This window comes from Chrysochloris asiatica, unplaced genomic scaffold (genome assembly GCF_000296735.1).
Source record: "Chrysochloris asiatica unplaced genomic scaffold, ChrAsi1.0 scaffold00028, whole genome shotgun sequence".
Classification (NCBI taxonomy): domain Eukaryota; kingdom Metazoa; phylum Chordata; class Mammalia; order Afrosoricida; family Chrysochloridae; genus Chrysochloris; species Chrysochloris asiatica.
The window spans coordinates 23424834-23440743 of record NW_006408546.1 but is presented as its reverse complement, the minus strand read 5'-3'; positions in this window follow the sequence as shown (position 1 = coordinate 23440743).

The following is a 15910-nucleotide window of genomic DNA, read 5'->3' as shown; positions in this document are numbered from 1 at the left end:
CATTCTATTTGCCTTTTGCTTTTCTAGCTCCATTTCTCCTTTTTATCTTTTGACACTTTTATGTTGATATTATGATTTTCAAGTTCTCTTGACATTGTACATTTTGAGCTGGGTGAAGTCATTCCTAAGACCACTGGTTCTTGGATTTTATAAGCAATAAACTGCTGTAATGGACCTCCTGGTATGACATGGGAGCTTGGGGTTTGGTAACTAGCCAACTTTTGCCTCATTTTGTTGAAATAAACATTGAAGTTAGTTCTTTCCTGCATCTTGGTCAGAATTTTTCTTGACTTGTCACCTCCTCTTAAAATGTATGATCTTTCTGATTTGAGCTTTTGTAAGTGGCTAGTTTGTGTGTGTGACTTTTGTTTTCTGAGGAATTTCAGGTAGAAAGTATGGAGTTACCTTAGCTCTGCCATTGGAAATATTACCTTATTGATGCCCTATACCCAGTATCTATTGGAATTGATTTGATGGCAGGGAGATATCCACCAATCCACAAATATTTACTGAACATTTACTCTGTGAGGTACTGTTTTACTTAAACAAAACAACAACTACTGAAAGGAACACAAACCCTAGACAATAAAGACAGGCGAGATCAAATGAAACACACAGGAATAATAATCCTGCAATCCTAAACTTGAGAGGAAAGGATACTGAAGTCGATTGAGTACCAACTAAGGACATGAAGTAGAAGAAAAGCAATGAGAGAGGAGATGCCTTGGTGAACTGTTGGTTGGCTTGACATGGCACAGCCATCTTAAACACCTGCAAGCAAGAGTCTACTGAAATGACAGCCTGACAACACAAACACATTCTGGAGCTAGGGAGGAAAAAGGAGGGTTCCTCCCTTGTTCTCTCAGACCATTTCGGTAACCACAAGCCTGGCCAGCTATACTCTTTTTCCCTTTTCTTTCTTATTTTTTAAAAAATCTCTTCTCTTTTCCCCTCCTTGTGTGGCACCATAGGAAGAACACTTGACCCCAAAGTCAGTTTGAACTACAAGGTCAGCAGTTCAAATTCGCTGACCACTCCTCAAAAACCCTAAGCAAAGCAGCTATGAGTCAGACCCAACTCAACAGCACTGAACAATTTTCTCCCTCTATAGTTTCCACCCATAGCAGCCCTGTATAGGGTTTCCGAGGGTGTAAATCTTTACGGGAGTAGAAAGCCTCATCTTTCTCCTGCGGAGTGGCTGGTAGTTTTGAACTGCTGATCTTAAGGTTCACAGCCTGATTCGTAACCACTACGCTACCAGAGCTCCTTCAACAACAACAACAACATAGTTTTACTTATTGTATTTTTCTTTTTCTTTCTTTTGACTTTCTCACTCCTTGTTTCTATTTTCCTTGCATTTTTTTCTATTTAGTTTTTAATTTTTTTTCCTGTTGTTTTTGTTTTTCTATTTTCTGCACTTAAAAAAAAATCTTTATTATGTTATTTGCTGGTTTTTTTTTTTTTTTTTTTTCCCCTCTTGTTTTACTTTGTGTTTCACTTGTCCCACCTGAGACAAGAGACATTAGCATACTCACACAATCCAGTCATTCCCCAACTTTCTGCACCTCCACCTACTGGGAGAGGGCCACTACCTGTCCCTGCATCACCTAATTATAGATGGACGCCAGCCAACACCAGCCAAACCTACCCTCAGCTGTGCTATAGGAACTGAGAACTCTATACACAGCCATATTCTCTATCAATGCATAGACGGTCTTAGTCTGGATAAAATGTAAATTAAAGTATCTTATTTTGCTTTACATAACTTCTACCCAATGGAATATTAATAAAATTGTATAAAAAATAATTCTAACAATAAATAAATATTGTTGTTAATTGTCATCAAGTGGGTTCCAACCCATAGTGACCTTATGTAGGGTTTCCGAGGAGCAGCTCGTGAACTTTTAAAGGGAGGGCTCTAAAGTTCCTGAGAAAACGCAATTAAAAGATGATGAAAACTTTCTATGAACTTTTTGAGCCCTTTTATAGATTACACGAATTAATGATTAAATTTTGATGTGAAAATTTTGGTCTAAAAGTTGACAATATCAATGTTGTTGTTAAGTACTTTCGAGATGGTTCCAACTTATAGTGACTCTGTATAGCATTTCTGAAGAGCAGCTGGTGCATTTGAACCACTGACTCTGCAGTTCAGTGCTTACCCTAAAACACCACACCAGGCAACTTAAAAAATTTTAGGAAGGTTTAAACATACTTTAGTCCTCCTTGGGTGGTTACCACCAAATGCGAAGACATGAAAAAAATGAGCACCGGGCACTCACCTTAATTTTACTTTAATAGGTCAACTGTACATAGACCAAGAAGTAGGTGTTCTAACAGAACAAGGGGACATCTAATGGTTTAACATTAGGAGAAGTGTGTGCCAGGGCTGTATGTTTTAACCAAACATATTCAATTGGTACACTGAGCAGAAAGGAGCTCTGGTAGCATAGTGGTTATGAATCTGACTGCGAACCACAAGGACAGTAGTTTGAAACTACCAGCCACTCTGCGAGAGAAAGATAAGCCTTTCTACTCCTGTAAAGATTGACAGCCTCAGAAACCCTGTACAGGGTTGCTATAGATCGGAACTGACTCAACGGCACTTAACAACACACTGAGCAGATAATTCGAGAAGTTGGATTACAGGAAGAAAAACATGGCGTAAGGATTGGAAGAGGACTCATTAACAACCTGTGATATGCAGATGATACAAGAAGATCAAAGACCACAGCCTTCATATGGGTTTCACCTCAATTTAAAGTAAACAAAAATCTTAATGACTGGACCAAAAAACAACATACATATAAATGGAGAAAAGATTGAAATTGTAAAATACTTCATTTTACTCATATTAATCATCAATGCTCATGGAAGCAGCAGTTAAGAAGTCAGACATTTGCATTGGACAAACCTATTACACAAGACCTCTTTAGAGTGTTCATGTGCAAAGATGTCAGTTTGAGGACTACAGTGCGCCTGACCCAAGACATGATATTTTCAATAAGCTCATATGCATGTTAAAGTTGGACAGTGAATAAAGAAGGCCGTAGAAGAATTGATACATTTGAGTTATGGTGTTGGAGAAAAATGTTAAAATACCATGGATGGCCAAAAGAACAAACCAATGGGTGTTTGATAAAGTGCATCCAAGCCCTTGGAAGCCAGGATGGTCAAAATTGGTCTCTCGTACTTTGGAGTGACCAGTCCCTGGAAAAGGATATCATATTTAGTTAAGTGGAGGATCAGAGAAAAAGGGGAAGATCCCTAACAAGATGGATTGGCACAGTGGCATTTCAAATGTAGCGATGATTGTGAGGTTGGCTCAGGACTGAGCGCTGTTCCGTTCTGTTGTGCATGGGGTTGCTATGAGTCTGTACATCCTCAGTGGCATTTAATAACAGCAACAATTACTTTTTTTTAATGTTTTATTGTGAATTATGTGATAGTTTACATGGGAGAACATTAGTTCCCATTAGCCAATGTCCAAGTTGCCCATCCCTGTCTACTCTGTGTATGGAGGAGTTGGAATGATCCTTGCTATAAGGACTTGTTCCCTCTTTTGAGCTACTGCATCCATAGGTGTAGGTCAAGTTCATCAAATTGTATCAGATTACTCTTGTTTTCCTCTTCTTTCTTCTTCTAGTTGAGCTCTGATCATCTAGTCATTGAAGCCAAGTCAAGTAGGTATTTTCTGCAAGTGTGGGTGTTCTTGTACATAAACAAATACTTTTAAAATAATACGTTGACTTCTCCCAGTGACAGAGAAAATACAGGAGATGATGGTTTCAGGAAACTCTTGGATAGATGTCTCTTTAAAAATCTAGAGGCTCAATATTACTTTTTCCTTGATAATTTAAATAGAATCTATTTATTAGCCTTGCCAAAAATTGTTTCAAAATAGTGTGAGGGAGGCCAAGCCTCTCTGTTAGGGAAGGAAAAATAAAGTTAGAAAATAGAGACAGGAAGTACAGACCACATTCTCAATAACTTTTAGTATTAAATAAAACAAACAAACAAAAAAGGAATATTAGTAGATAGGGTAATGGAGACTAGTATAGAATTTATTTTAAAGTATATGAACTTCTTTGTCATGTTTATATGTTGGTGGGAATAGAAAAGGAGTTGATGGTGATACAAGGACTGAAGACCATAGAAGTTGGATACGAGAAACGTAAGCATGCTGGCCTTATCTACAAGTAAGGGGTATACACACTATAACAGGAGGGGAGACAGATTTGGTAAATAGATGAATAGGTGAAGGTGGAAAAAGCACAAAAGATGGAGTAAAATATTATGACTATTTCTCTGTTGACATAAAACAGAGAAGGTGGAAAGAGATGATATAAATGTCCTATTAGAAAGTAACAATGGTAACAATGTGAATGCACCAGAAAAAAGAGATAATGAAGGACCCTATTAAGGAGTCCTGGTGTGGCACTATGGGCTAAAGCACTGGACTGCAAGGTCAGCAGTTCAAGCTACCCAGCTGCTCCTTAGAAATCCTACATAGGATTGTTATGCATCGGATTTGAATTGACAGCACTTAACAAGAAGGACCCCATAGGGTTGTGGTTATAAATTTCAAAAGAATCACTCATTCAAGTTGTCCTGTCTTGTTCACTGCTCAACTCTAGACAGATATGGTAAGACTGAGGATATTTCTAGGAGAACTCAATAGAGGGAAAGATGTTCAAGGGGACTGTGAGTATATGAACACAAATGGATATTCTGATAGGACATGATGTCTGTGCTAGAAAAAGAGGGAAGAAAGTCACAAGGCACGCAAAGTGAGGATGATAGCTTAATGGACAAATGAAGGCTTCATTGAAATGTTAAGGAAAACAGATTTCTGTATCTAAGATGAATGCCGGAACTATACACTAGTATTCCTTGAACCAAGTCTACACAGGACTTAACAAAACAAAGGAGAAGAGCAAGAGTTTGGGTTGTGTGAGAGAGAAACAAGGTGTTGTGCAGTGGGAAGCACAAAGTACATTCATCCCCACTTTCAGGCTCTGTGCTGTAAAATATGTCAGAGGAAAAAGAAGCACCATGAAAAATGGCTACATTGGAAACAACTATACCCACTGTACACTCAGGAGACAGCAATTACCAATACGAGTACATGTGGTTAAGCCAACAGGCAAGTTTGTCAGAGAATGGACAATAAATTCCAACAGGATGGTAGAAGAGATTAGGAGGCCAGAGAGAGATTAGAGATTGAATTAGAAAAATAGTATTAACCGTTTAGAATTCACAAAAATTTCTTAGGGAAGACATATCCAAGAATTGTGGACACTTTTCTTTAATATTAAATTTTTTCTTTATGCCACAAATACAATCAAGAGAAATCTTTTCATGGTTCCTATAAGAACTCAAGGGTCCAAATGATGTTTTTAAAAATGAATTCTAATGTTAGAGAAAAGAGCCTAGTTATGGAAGCTACCTAAATTAACCAAGAATTACATGACATCACTTGTCTTAATCTAGAAGCTCCACTGAAACCTGTCCAACATCATTGTTGCTGCTAAGTCCTGTCAAGTAAATTCTGACTCACAGCAACCCTGTGTAGGGTTTCCAAGGAGCAGTTAGTGGGTTTGAATTATGGTTCAAATCAACCGTGTGGTCCAGTGCTTATGCTACAGCGCCAAGCCAGGACTCCATCCACTGAAAGAAGGGTGTTGACTGTACATGAGATGTACAGTCCAACCAAGGTTTTCTGCATGGAAAGGAAGAATTCTATCACTGAACAATCACTACTACCCCCTATGTCATCTTTACCACAGGTGTTAGCTAAACATTTCCAAATCTCTTTCTTCTCTGACACAGTTGCCTGATATGGGCACAAAATGGCTCTCTCTAGGAATAATGTTAGGTCTTATTGGAAATGTTGGAGGAAAGGAAATGTTACATGACAATGAAACAAATATTACTCTCTTTTTGACTAATAATTCAGCCTGTTGCTGTTGTTGTAGGTGCCATCCAGTTGGTTCTGACTCATAACGACTCTATGTACAAAACAATAAACACTGCCTAGTCCTGTGACCAAGAGGTGGTTGTCTGAACAGAACATGGGAACACTGAATCATTTAAAATTTAAGAAGGTGTGCAACAGGGTTGTATTCTTTCACCATACTTATTCAACCTATATGCTGAGCAAATGGGTTATATGAAGAAAAAATGTATCATCAGGATTGGAGGAAGACTCATTAACAACCTGTAACATGCAGATGATACAAATTTGTTTGCTGAAAGTAAGAACTTAAAATATTTACTGATAAAGATCAAAGAGCACAGCTTTTGGTATGGATTGCATCTTAATGAAAAGAAAATGAAAATCCTCACCACTGGACCAATAAACAACATTCTTATCAATGGAGAAAAGATTGACGTTGTCAAGGACTTCATTCTCTTGGATCAACCATCAACACTCGTGGAAGCAGCAGTCAAGAAATCCAACAACATATTGCATTAGGCAATACTGCTGCACAAGAACATTTTAAAGTGTTGAAGAGCAGAGATGTCAGCTTGAGGACTAAGGTGCGCCTGACCCAAGCCGTGGTATTTTCAACAACTTCATATGCACGTGAAAGTTAGAGAGTGAATAAGGAATACCATAGAAGAATTGATGCTTTTGAGTTATGGTGTTGGAGGAGAATACTGAAAGTGCCATGGGCTGCCAAAAGAATCAACAGATTTGTGTTGGAAGAAGTGCAGCCAGCGTGCTCCTTGGAGGCCAGGATGGTCAAACTTCATCTCTCACACTTTGGACATATTGTTAGGAGGGAACAGTCACTGGAGAATGAAATCATGTTTGGTAAAGTGGAGAGGGTCAGAGAAAAAGAGGAAGACTTCCAGTGAGATGGATTGGAAAAATGGCAGCATGAATGACCTCAATTGTGGTCAATAGTGAGGTTGGCCAGGATCGGGCGATGTTTCATTCTGTTGTACATAAGGTCACTATGAGTCGATTCTGACTCGATGGCACCTAACAACAACAAGAAGTCCTGTGACATCCTCACAATTGTTATGTTTGAGCCCATTGTTGTTGCCACTGTGTCAATTCATCACATTGGGGGTCTTCCTCTTTTTCACTTTCTCTTCACTTTGCCAAACATGATGTCCTTCTCCAGGGCTTGGCTCCTCCAGATAGCGTATCCAGAGTACAAGAGACAAGTCTCACCGTTATTGCTTCTAATGAGCAACACTTCTTCCAAGATAGATTTTTTGTTCTTTTAAAAAAGCAGTCCATGGTACCCTTCAGTATTCTTCACCAGCATTATAATTCAAATGTATCAATTCTTCTCATGTCTTCCTTATTCTTTGTCCAGCTTTGTATACATATGAGATGACTGAAAATAAATCTTGGGTCAGGAGCACCTTATTTATCAAACTGACATATTTACTCTTTAACACCATTAAGAAGTCTTTTGCAGCAGATTTGCCTAATGTCATCTGTCATTTGATTTCTTGAGTGCTACTTCCAAAAGTGTTGATAGTGGTCTAGGCCTAGCCTAGAGCAAGGAGTCACCTTTGATTTTGGAAAGTGCCTGCTATAATTTTAATTTTGAAAACTAATAGTAAGAGTAAGAAGAAATAAAAGTAAATTTAAAACCTAGACACTCTGCTTTCTAGAAGTTTATAAAAATGTTTTGTTATTGTTTTTAAGTGCTGTGAAGTCTACTCCAGCTCATAGCAACACTGTACAGGATTTCTGAGGAGCAGCTTGTAGGTTTGAATCACTGACCTTATAGTTCAAATTAAACTTGCAGTCCAGTGCTTATCCTATAGTGCCACACTGAAAGTAAATAAAATTAATTCCTAGTTACAGTGACTTGTGTAGTCATTCCATTCAAAGTCATTTTGACGTGATTTGGAGTATATTTTTTCTGGGGACAAAAGCAAGACATTTGTTTATATTAGAATTAATGTATTAAAATAAAATCTCTTTGTATTGTTGTTGTTGGTGTTAAGTGCCACCGAGTTGATTCTGACCTATAGCAACCCTGTATAGGGTTTCCAAAGAGAAGCTGGTGAGCTTGAACCACCAATCTTGCAGTTCAAACGGCTTTGCAGTCTGATGCCCACAGAGCCATACCAGGACTCAACGTATTTAATGTATTTTTAAATATTTTATTTTATTGTCTTTATGTTGATTTTCTTTTTGCTTAAGTGAGACCTTGTTTGACTTTTTTCATGTCATTTGCTATTTTCAAATCATAATTTTTAAGTACTGTAGAGTTTAATATGGAATATCTGTATTTTACTATTTTCCTGTTTTAGAATATGGTGATTTTGCCAATATCCTTACTATTGTAAATAATAATACAATGAGGATATGTCTTAATATATCTTGAATTTACCACTGATTATTTGCTTGGACTGAATTCCCAGAAACTGCATTTTGGGGATTAAGATGAAAGGTCTGGTAAGAACAAGTACTTCCTCTCCCTGCTGTGTTTATTTGAAGTGTGTCATTTGAAACAACAAAAAAAAAAACCCCACCAGATTAACTCTTATGACTTCCTTTTTATGTTTTTTAAAGCTTTGATTGTGAATTGAGTGATAGTTTACATGGGAGATGAGTTTTGCACTCATCCTATTGTGTTTTGCTTCATTGCAATGGTTACAGTTCCCTCCATGCATCATCATTCAACAGTCTTTGTTCCTATTCCCTGTGTATTTATTATTATTATTATTTTTTATGTATACAAAAACACTCAGGAATATATAATCATTTACACAGCCAAATGGCACATTCTGCAAGCCTGCCTCCTGGCTGCCAGCACACAACCTTTCTCTTTCCATGAGAGTCCTCAACTGCTCTATCTCTCCATGTCCTCATGTCTGCCTCCATCTCTGGTGTTGCTGCTTCTGCTTAGGGACTCTTCTGACATCTTATGTCAGCTAAAAAGCAGCACCTTAACTGGCAACTATTTCTACAAGGGTCTTACAAATATATCTATGATTCTATACATAGTCTTCCCCCAACTGCATCCATTGTCATGTTGAAATAACTTCTATACTGACTCAGAGGGATTCAGAGGCCAATGAGAAAAATCTGTTCTACAAAATGTCATTAGAATGAATTCTAATAAAATGTGAAACTCTGTTGCATTTGGGGAACGTGTCTATGGCTAACGTCAAGACAGTATTTCCTTTGATGCTTTAATTTTTGGTTGTTTTTCCATTTGACAGCAAAGGTCTTGCTATTGTTGTTAGGCACCTTCAAGTGGATCCTGACTCATAGGAATCTTATGTGGCAGTATAGAACTGCCTGATAGGATTTTCTAGTCTATAGTTTTTAAGGCAGTATACTATCTCATCTTTTTCTCTCAGAGTAGTTGCTGAGTTTGAACCATCAACTTTTTGGCTAGTAACCCAGAGTGCTTAAGATATCAGCAAAAAACAAAGTAAAAGCAAACCTGTTCCCTGTGATTTGATTCCGACTCACAGTGAGTGACCTTGTTGTGAAGTGCCACTGTTGTGAAGTGGCAGGGTTTCCAAGGAGTGGCTGGTGGATTTGAATTGCTGGCCTTGTGGTTAGCAATCCAAAGCAGTCCAAAGCATACCCTAGAGCAACACACCTTGTAGTCCAGAGTAAAATTGTCCCAAAGGCTTTACAAGGCTGTAATCTTTATGGAAGTCAGCTGCCACATCTTTCTGCTGTAGAGCTCTTCTTGGATCAGAACCACTGATGAACAACTGTGCCCCAGAGGTCCTTACTTTTGCTGTTATTGTTGTTAAGTGCTGAGGAATTGGTTCAGACTCATAGTCACCTTATGTAGGTTGTCCAAGGAGTGACTAGTAAGCTTGAATCTTATGGTTCAAACCACCCTTGCAGTCCAGTGCATTAATCCATAGCACCACACTAGGACTCCAGTTTTGTTGTTATAGTACAAATAAGACAATTAGGACACAAGACATTGTCTTGACTTTTAGCAACCGCTTACCTTGTGTCAGGCAAGCTGGCCCAACTTTGGAGGGAAATTAATGACAAACTTCAATTAGACATGAGTCTATGCTACAAATATATTCAGGAGCTCATTTCAAAAAATGACACAAACTTAAAATGAAACAGCCTATAGAATTTTAGGAACCCTAGGGTGTAGTAAATCTTAGTTATAGGAGAAAATGAAACATCCTTTGATAAGAGTGGGTGTGATAAGATGTAATAAAACATGAAACATGATACATAAGGGCAGAAGGATCAATATTAGATGTGAAATGAACACACAAATTGTATAGTCCTAGTCAACCAAAGAACTTGACAGTGACTGAGGAATTGAATTGCAAGTAAAGGTGAATATTAAATGAGGTTGAACATCCAATACATCATTCCTAAATCTATCTAGGTATTTCTAAAGTGCCTGTTTCCTTTTTCCAAGAAATAACTAAAATCAAGACCAAGGTGAAGAAACACAAAATGTGAGTATGTTGATGTGAAGTGCCATGGGGTCAGTTCTGACTTATAGAGACCCTGTAAAGGGTTTCTGAGGAGTGTGGCTTGTAAACCTGTACTATCGAACTTGTAGTTCAAACTGATCTTGCCATCTAGTGCATTAACCCACAGTGCCACACCAGGACTCCAAATGTGAATATACAGACATCATAAAATGAAAGGACCAGACACAAGTAGAAGCTGTGGTGTTTGGCACCAGTCAAGCACAGAGAGGCAGAAATGTATTTTTTTTTTTTTTTAAGTTTTTATTGTGAATTGAAAGAGAGTTTACATGGGAGAACATCAGCTTTACATTTATCCTATCATATTTCATTTCATTGCACTGATTACAATCCTCTCTGTGCATCATCATTCAAAAGCATTTGCTTCCATCCCCTCAGTTTTTTTTTTTTTTTTTTTGTTTTTTGATGTACACAGAAGCCTTCAGGAATATAGAACCCTTCAAACAACCAAAGGGGATACCCTGCAAGCCTGCCCGCCAGCCGCCAGCACACAGCCTCTTTCCCCCCTTGAGTCTAGAATCCCCAGCCACTCCATCTCTCCACATCATTGTCTCTGCCTCCATCTCTCACATCGCTGCTTTTCTGGATAGGGTCCTGCACTCTGCTTTTCTCCCTTGATGGTCCCAGGGTCCTCTGCTCATGGACTGAAAGATCATCCGCTCCCTTCCTTTTGTTACAAAATGTCTACCTTTACATTTGCAACATTCACAGTCACTCATGATAACAATTATTCACTATTGAATCACAAGAGTCTTATCCCCATCTCCTTTCACCAGCCCATCAAGACAGGTTGGAAATCACTCCTCTGTGGACATTCTACCTACCCCTGCACCCTCTGAAACTAGGCCTCCTCTTGAAAACTTGTAAACCAGTCACTTCATGCCTTTGTATCTGTCCCCCCACCCCCCGTCCCCATTGAGGGTAGCCAATGTCTAAGTTGCCCATCCCTGTCAATCTTGTGTACAGAGGGAGTGGGAATGACTTTTGCCATAAAGATTTGTTTCCTCTTTTGAGCTGCTACTTCCTTAAATATAGGTCAAGTTCATCAAATTGTAGCAGATTACTTTTTTTTATCCTCTTCTTTCTTCCTCTAGTCGAGTTCTGATCATCGAGCCATTGAAGCCAGATCAAATGGGTATGATCTGCAAGCATGGGCATTATTGTGCAACTCCCCTCATTTCGTATCAGCTGCATGCTTCACTCAGATATGTATTATTGTAAGACACACAGTCTGGCTTACTCTTCCATTTAACCCTGAAACCATTATGGCAAAATCCAGAGGAAGTGAAATTGCTGAGTCTATTGACACTGTACCATAAAGTACATGCCATATACCACATATACACCTATGATTTATTCATATAATCCTTTAACAAGCAAGGAGGCTACTTAAAAAAAAATTTTTTTTGAAATGCATCCTCTAGGTTGTACAAAGTTTCTTTGAAATAAGAACAGTTTTGCAGCTCAACATAACTGGGTTTCAACTGGGCTTCCACTGCTTATGAGTTTATGATCTAGAACAATTTCCAGATTCCTTTGAACCTCAGTTTCCTCATCTGTGAAATGTGTGTGCAACTTGTAAATGTCAACAAAGTGAACATATGGGAAATGATAAACACAATATCTGTTACTCTGTAACTTTCAAAATCTGTGCTATTTCTTGTTCCTTACCATTACTAAACCTTTCAAGGCTGAAGGAATTTGAATTGATCTTAATTGGATAGTTGCTCTCTTTAATTTGTGATTATGCTTCGTCTCCAGAAGATGAAATACAGAAAGAAGGGTGAACAAGGATGTGATTAATGGTTCAGCCTTTTATAATACACAAAGTGCTTTTCAATTTCATTGTAGAACCCTGTGAAAATTTTGGATATGTGATACAGCACCCAAATCCAGACCTTGAGACTCTGGGTGACTCTGACTTCAGGACCTGTGGGCCTCTGCCATACCCAAACTGGCATACATGAGCTTGTATAAGTAATAGAAGTAATGTTTGAAACTGTTTAATTTTCCCTTTACACTTTATTTTTTGCACTTGGCTTCTATCCTATAGCTAATCTCTTCCAAGCATTCATTTACTTGATAGAATACACTAAAGGAAGACAATCTGCTAACATTCAAAATTCAGCAGAACAATAGTTATGAAAACCAGGCTATTGTCCTTTGAAGAGATTTGCTAAAATAGCCTCTCTCCATGTGCTTCACAGTAAGTGACCTAGTTGTACTTCCGGCAAAATTTCCTCATTGTGTAGAGAGATCAAGCACAACTCTAGCAGGCTGGTCCTTACTGTATTCAATGGATTTCTCCAAGAAGAAAATCTGAATAATATGCAAGAATATATTTCTGTCCCCCATTACAGATGGCTGGAGTCAAGAAGAAGCAACAGAAGCTATAAAGCAATTAAAAGAAAAAGAAACCATCTGAGTTACCAGCTAGAGTGATGTAACAGAGAGCAGTATGGGTAAAAGGAGTATATGAAAGGATCAGATATGGGTGTGCTTCTTGAGTAAGTAGTCTTAGCAGTTCAGAAAGTTATCATGGCAGGTGGTGGGGTGGGGTGGTTGATGAGCAGTGATTCTTGTCTGGCAATCACTGTTGTAGTTTTTGTTGTCAGGTGCTCTCTAGTCAGTTCTGATTTACAGCAATCTTATGAAGGAAACACTGCCTGATCTTGCACCATTCTCACACTTGTTATTGTTGTGAGTCCACCATGCCAATCCATCTCACTGGGTGTCTTCCTCATTTTTTCTGACCTTCCACTTTACCAACTATGATGTCCTTTACCAGGGACAGCCCATCCTGATAACATGACTGAAATATAAGAGATGAAGTCTTCCCATCCTGGATTCTAAGGAACATTCTGGTTGGACTTTTTTAACACAGATTTGTTTGTTCTTTGGAAAACCATAGTATACTTTCAATATTCTTCTCCAACACCATAATTCAAATGCATCAATTTCTCAAAGGTCTTCCTTATTCACTGCCCAACTTTCACATGCAGTTGAGGCTATTAAAAATATCATGTTTTAAGTCAGGTGCACCTTAATCCTCAAATTGATATCTTTGCTCTTGTACACTTTAAAGAGGTCTTATGCTGAAGATTTGCCTAACGCAAATGTGGATTCAAGGAAAATGAATTCTTCAACAACTTCAATCTTTTCTCCATTTAACATGATGTTTTTTATTGGTCCAGTTGTATTTCTGTTTTCTTTACATTGAAGCACAACCCATATTGAAAACTGTAGTCTTTCTTCTAGATCAGTAAGTATCTTAAGACCTCTTTGCTTTTAACAAGCAAAGTTATATGATCTGCATATGACAGGTTATTAATGAGTCTTCCTCTGATCTTGATGCCACATTTGGCCTCATATAATCCAGCTTCTATGTTCTTAGAATACAGATTGAATAAGCATGGTGAAAGACACAAGCCTGGTGTACACCTTTCCTGATTTTAAATTATTTAGTATCTCTCTTATTCTGTTCTAACAACTGTCTCTTGATCCATGTACAAGTTCCTCATGAGCACAATTGAATGTTCTGAAATACCCATTCTTCACAACTGTAGCCAAAGCTTGTTTTGATCCACACAGTTGAAAGATTTTACATTATCAATAATCATCTCTTTGGTATTCTCTGTTTTAATCCAAGATCCATCTGAAATCAGCAATGATGTTGCTAGTCCCATATCTTCTTCTGAATCCAGTCTTGGTTTCTAGCAGTTTTCTATCAATGTACTGTTGCAAAGGTTTTCGACAAACTGCAAAGTCAGTTTGAACTACAAAAACCCTAACTGACTCAACAGCACAGAACATCAACAACATCAAAACAACTCTATGTATCAGTCAATATTTTGCCCAGAGAATCCTTCAATATGATGAGTTGAGGCTTGGACTTTTTCTCTAGTTCTTTCAACTACATGCTGAGAGTGTTCTTCCATTTTAGTTTGTTAACTCCAAGTCTTTGCACATTTCATTATGATACTTGACTTTGTCTTCTTGAGTTGTCCTTTGAAATGTTCTGTTCCTTTCTTTGACTTCCCTCATTTCTTCCTTTCACTTCAGTGTCTCTAAACTGGAAAGGAAATTTCATACTCTTCTGACATCCATTTTTGTCTTTTCTTTCTTTCTTGACTTCTTAATGACCTTTTGCTTTCTTCCTGTATGATGTTTTCGATGTCATCCCACAGCTCTGCTTGTTTTCAATCATTAGTGTCTAATGAATTGAATCTGCTCTTGAAATGGTCTCTAAATTCATATGAGATATGTTCAAGGTTATATTTTCTTCCTTTCATGGACCTGTTTTTTTTTTTTTTTTAAGCTTCAACCTGAACTTGCATTTGAGTAATTGTTGTTCTTCCCACAAAGGCCTTGTTTTGACTGATGATATTGAGCTTTTCCACCATCTTGTTACACAGATACAGTCTATTTGATTCCTATGTATTCCATCTGGTGAGTTCCCTGTGGGTAGTCTCCTTTTATGCTGCTTTAAAAAAAGGTATTTGCAATGAATAAGTCATTTGATCTTGCTAAATTTTATCATTAAATCTCCAGTATCATTTCTATCACCACGGAGATATTTTCCAACTTCTGATTCTTTCTCTTTGTTTCTTGCACATTCCACTCACCAGTAATTATCAATACATCTTAATTGTATGTTTGATCAGTTTCAGACTACAGAAGCTGAGAGTATTCAATTCTTCAATTTCATCATTAGTGCTTTAATGGTTTCTGTGTAAATTTGATTAACAGTAGTATGAACTAGTCTTTCTTGTAGGTATATGTCCACCCATCACCCATTTGTTACGCTGAAAGGAGGGTAGTTTGCTGATTGTTCCCAGGATCAACATTAGGGGTGATGGTGGTGTGCCATGGAGTTGGTTCTGACTCGTAATGACCCTGCATAGGGTTTCCAAGGCTGTAAATCTTTGTAGGAGCAGAAATCCTCATCTTTCTCCTACAAAATATCTGGTAGTTTCAAACTGTTGACTTTGAGGCTAGCAGCCCGAATCATAACCACTATACCGTTGCTATTGTTGTTAGGTACCATTGAGTCTGTACCGACTCATAGTGACCCGATGTACAACAGAACAAAACATTGCCCAGCCCTGGGCCAACCTCACAATTTTTGCCACAACTGAGATCACTGATGCTGCCACTTTGCCAATCCATCTCAATGGAGGTCTTCCTCTTTTTCTCTGACCCTCCACCTTACCAAACATGATAGCCTTCTCCAGTGACTGGTCCCTCCTGACAATATGTCCCAAGAATGAGAGACGAAGTTTGGCCATCCTGGCCTCCAAGGAGCAGTATGGCTTCACTTCTTCCAACACAGATCTGTTGGTTCTTTTGGCAGCCCATGGCACTTTCAATATTCTCCTCCAACACCATAACTCAAAAATCATCAATTCTTCTACAGTCTTCCTTATTCACAGTCAAGTTTTCG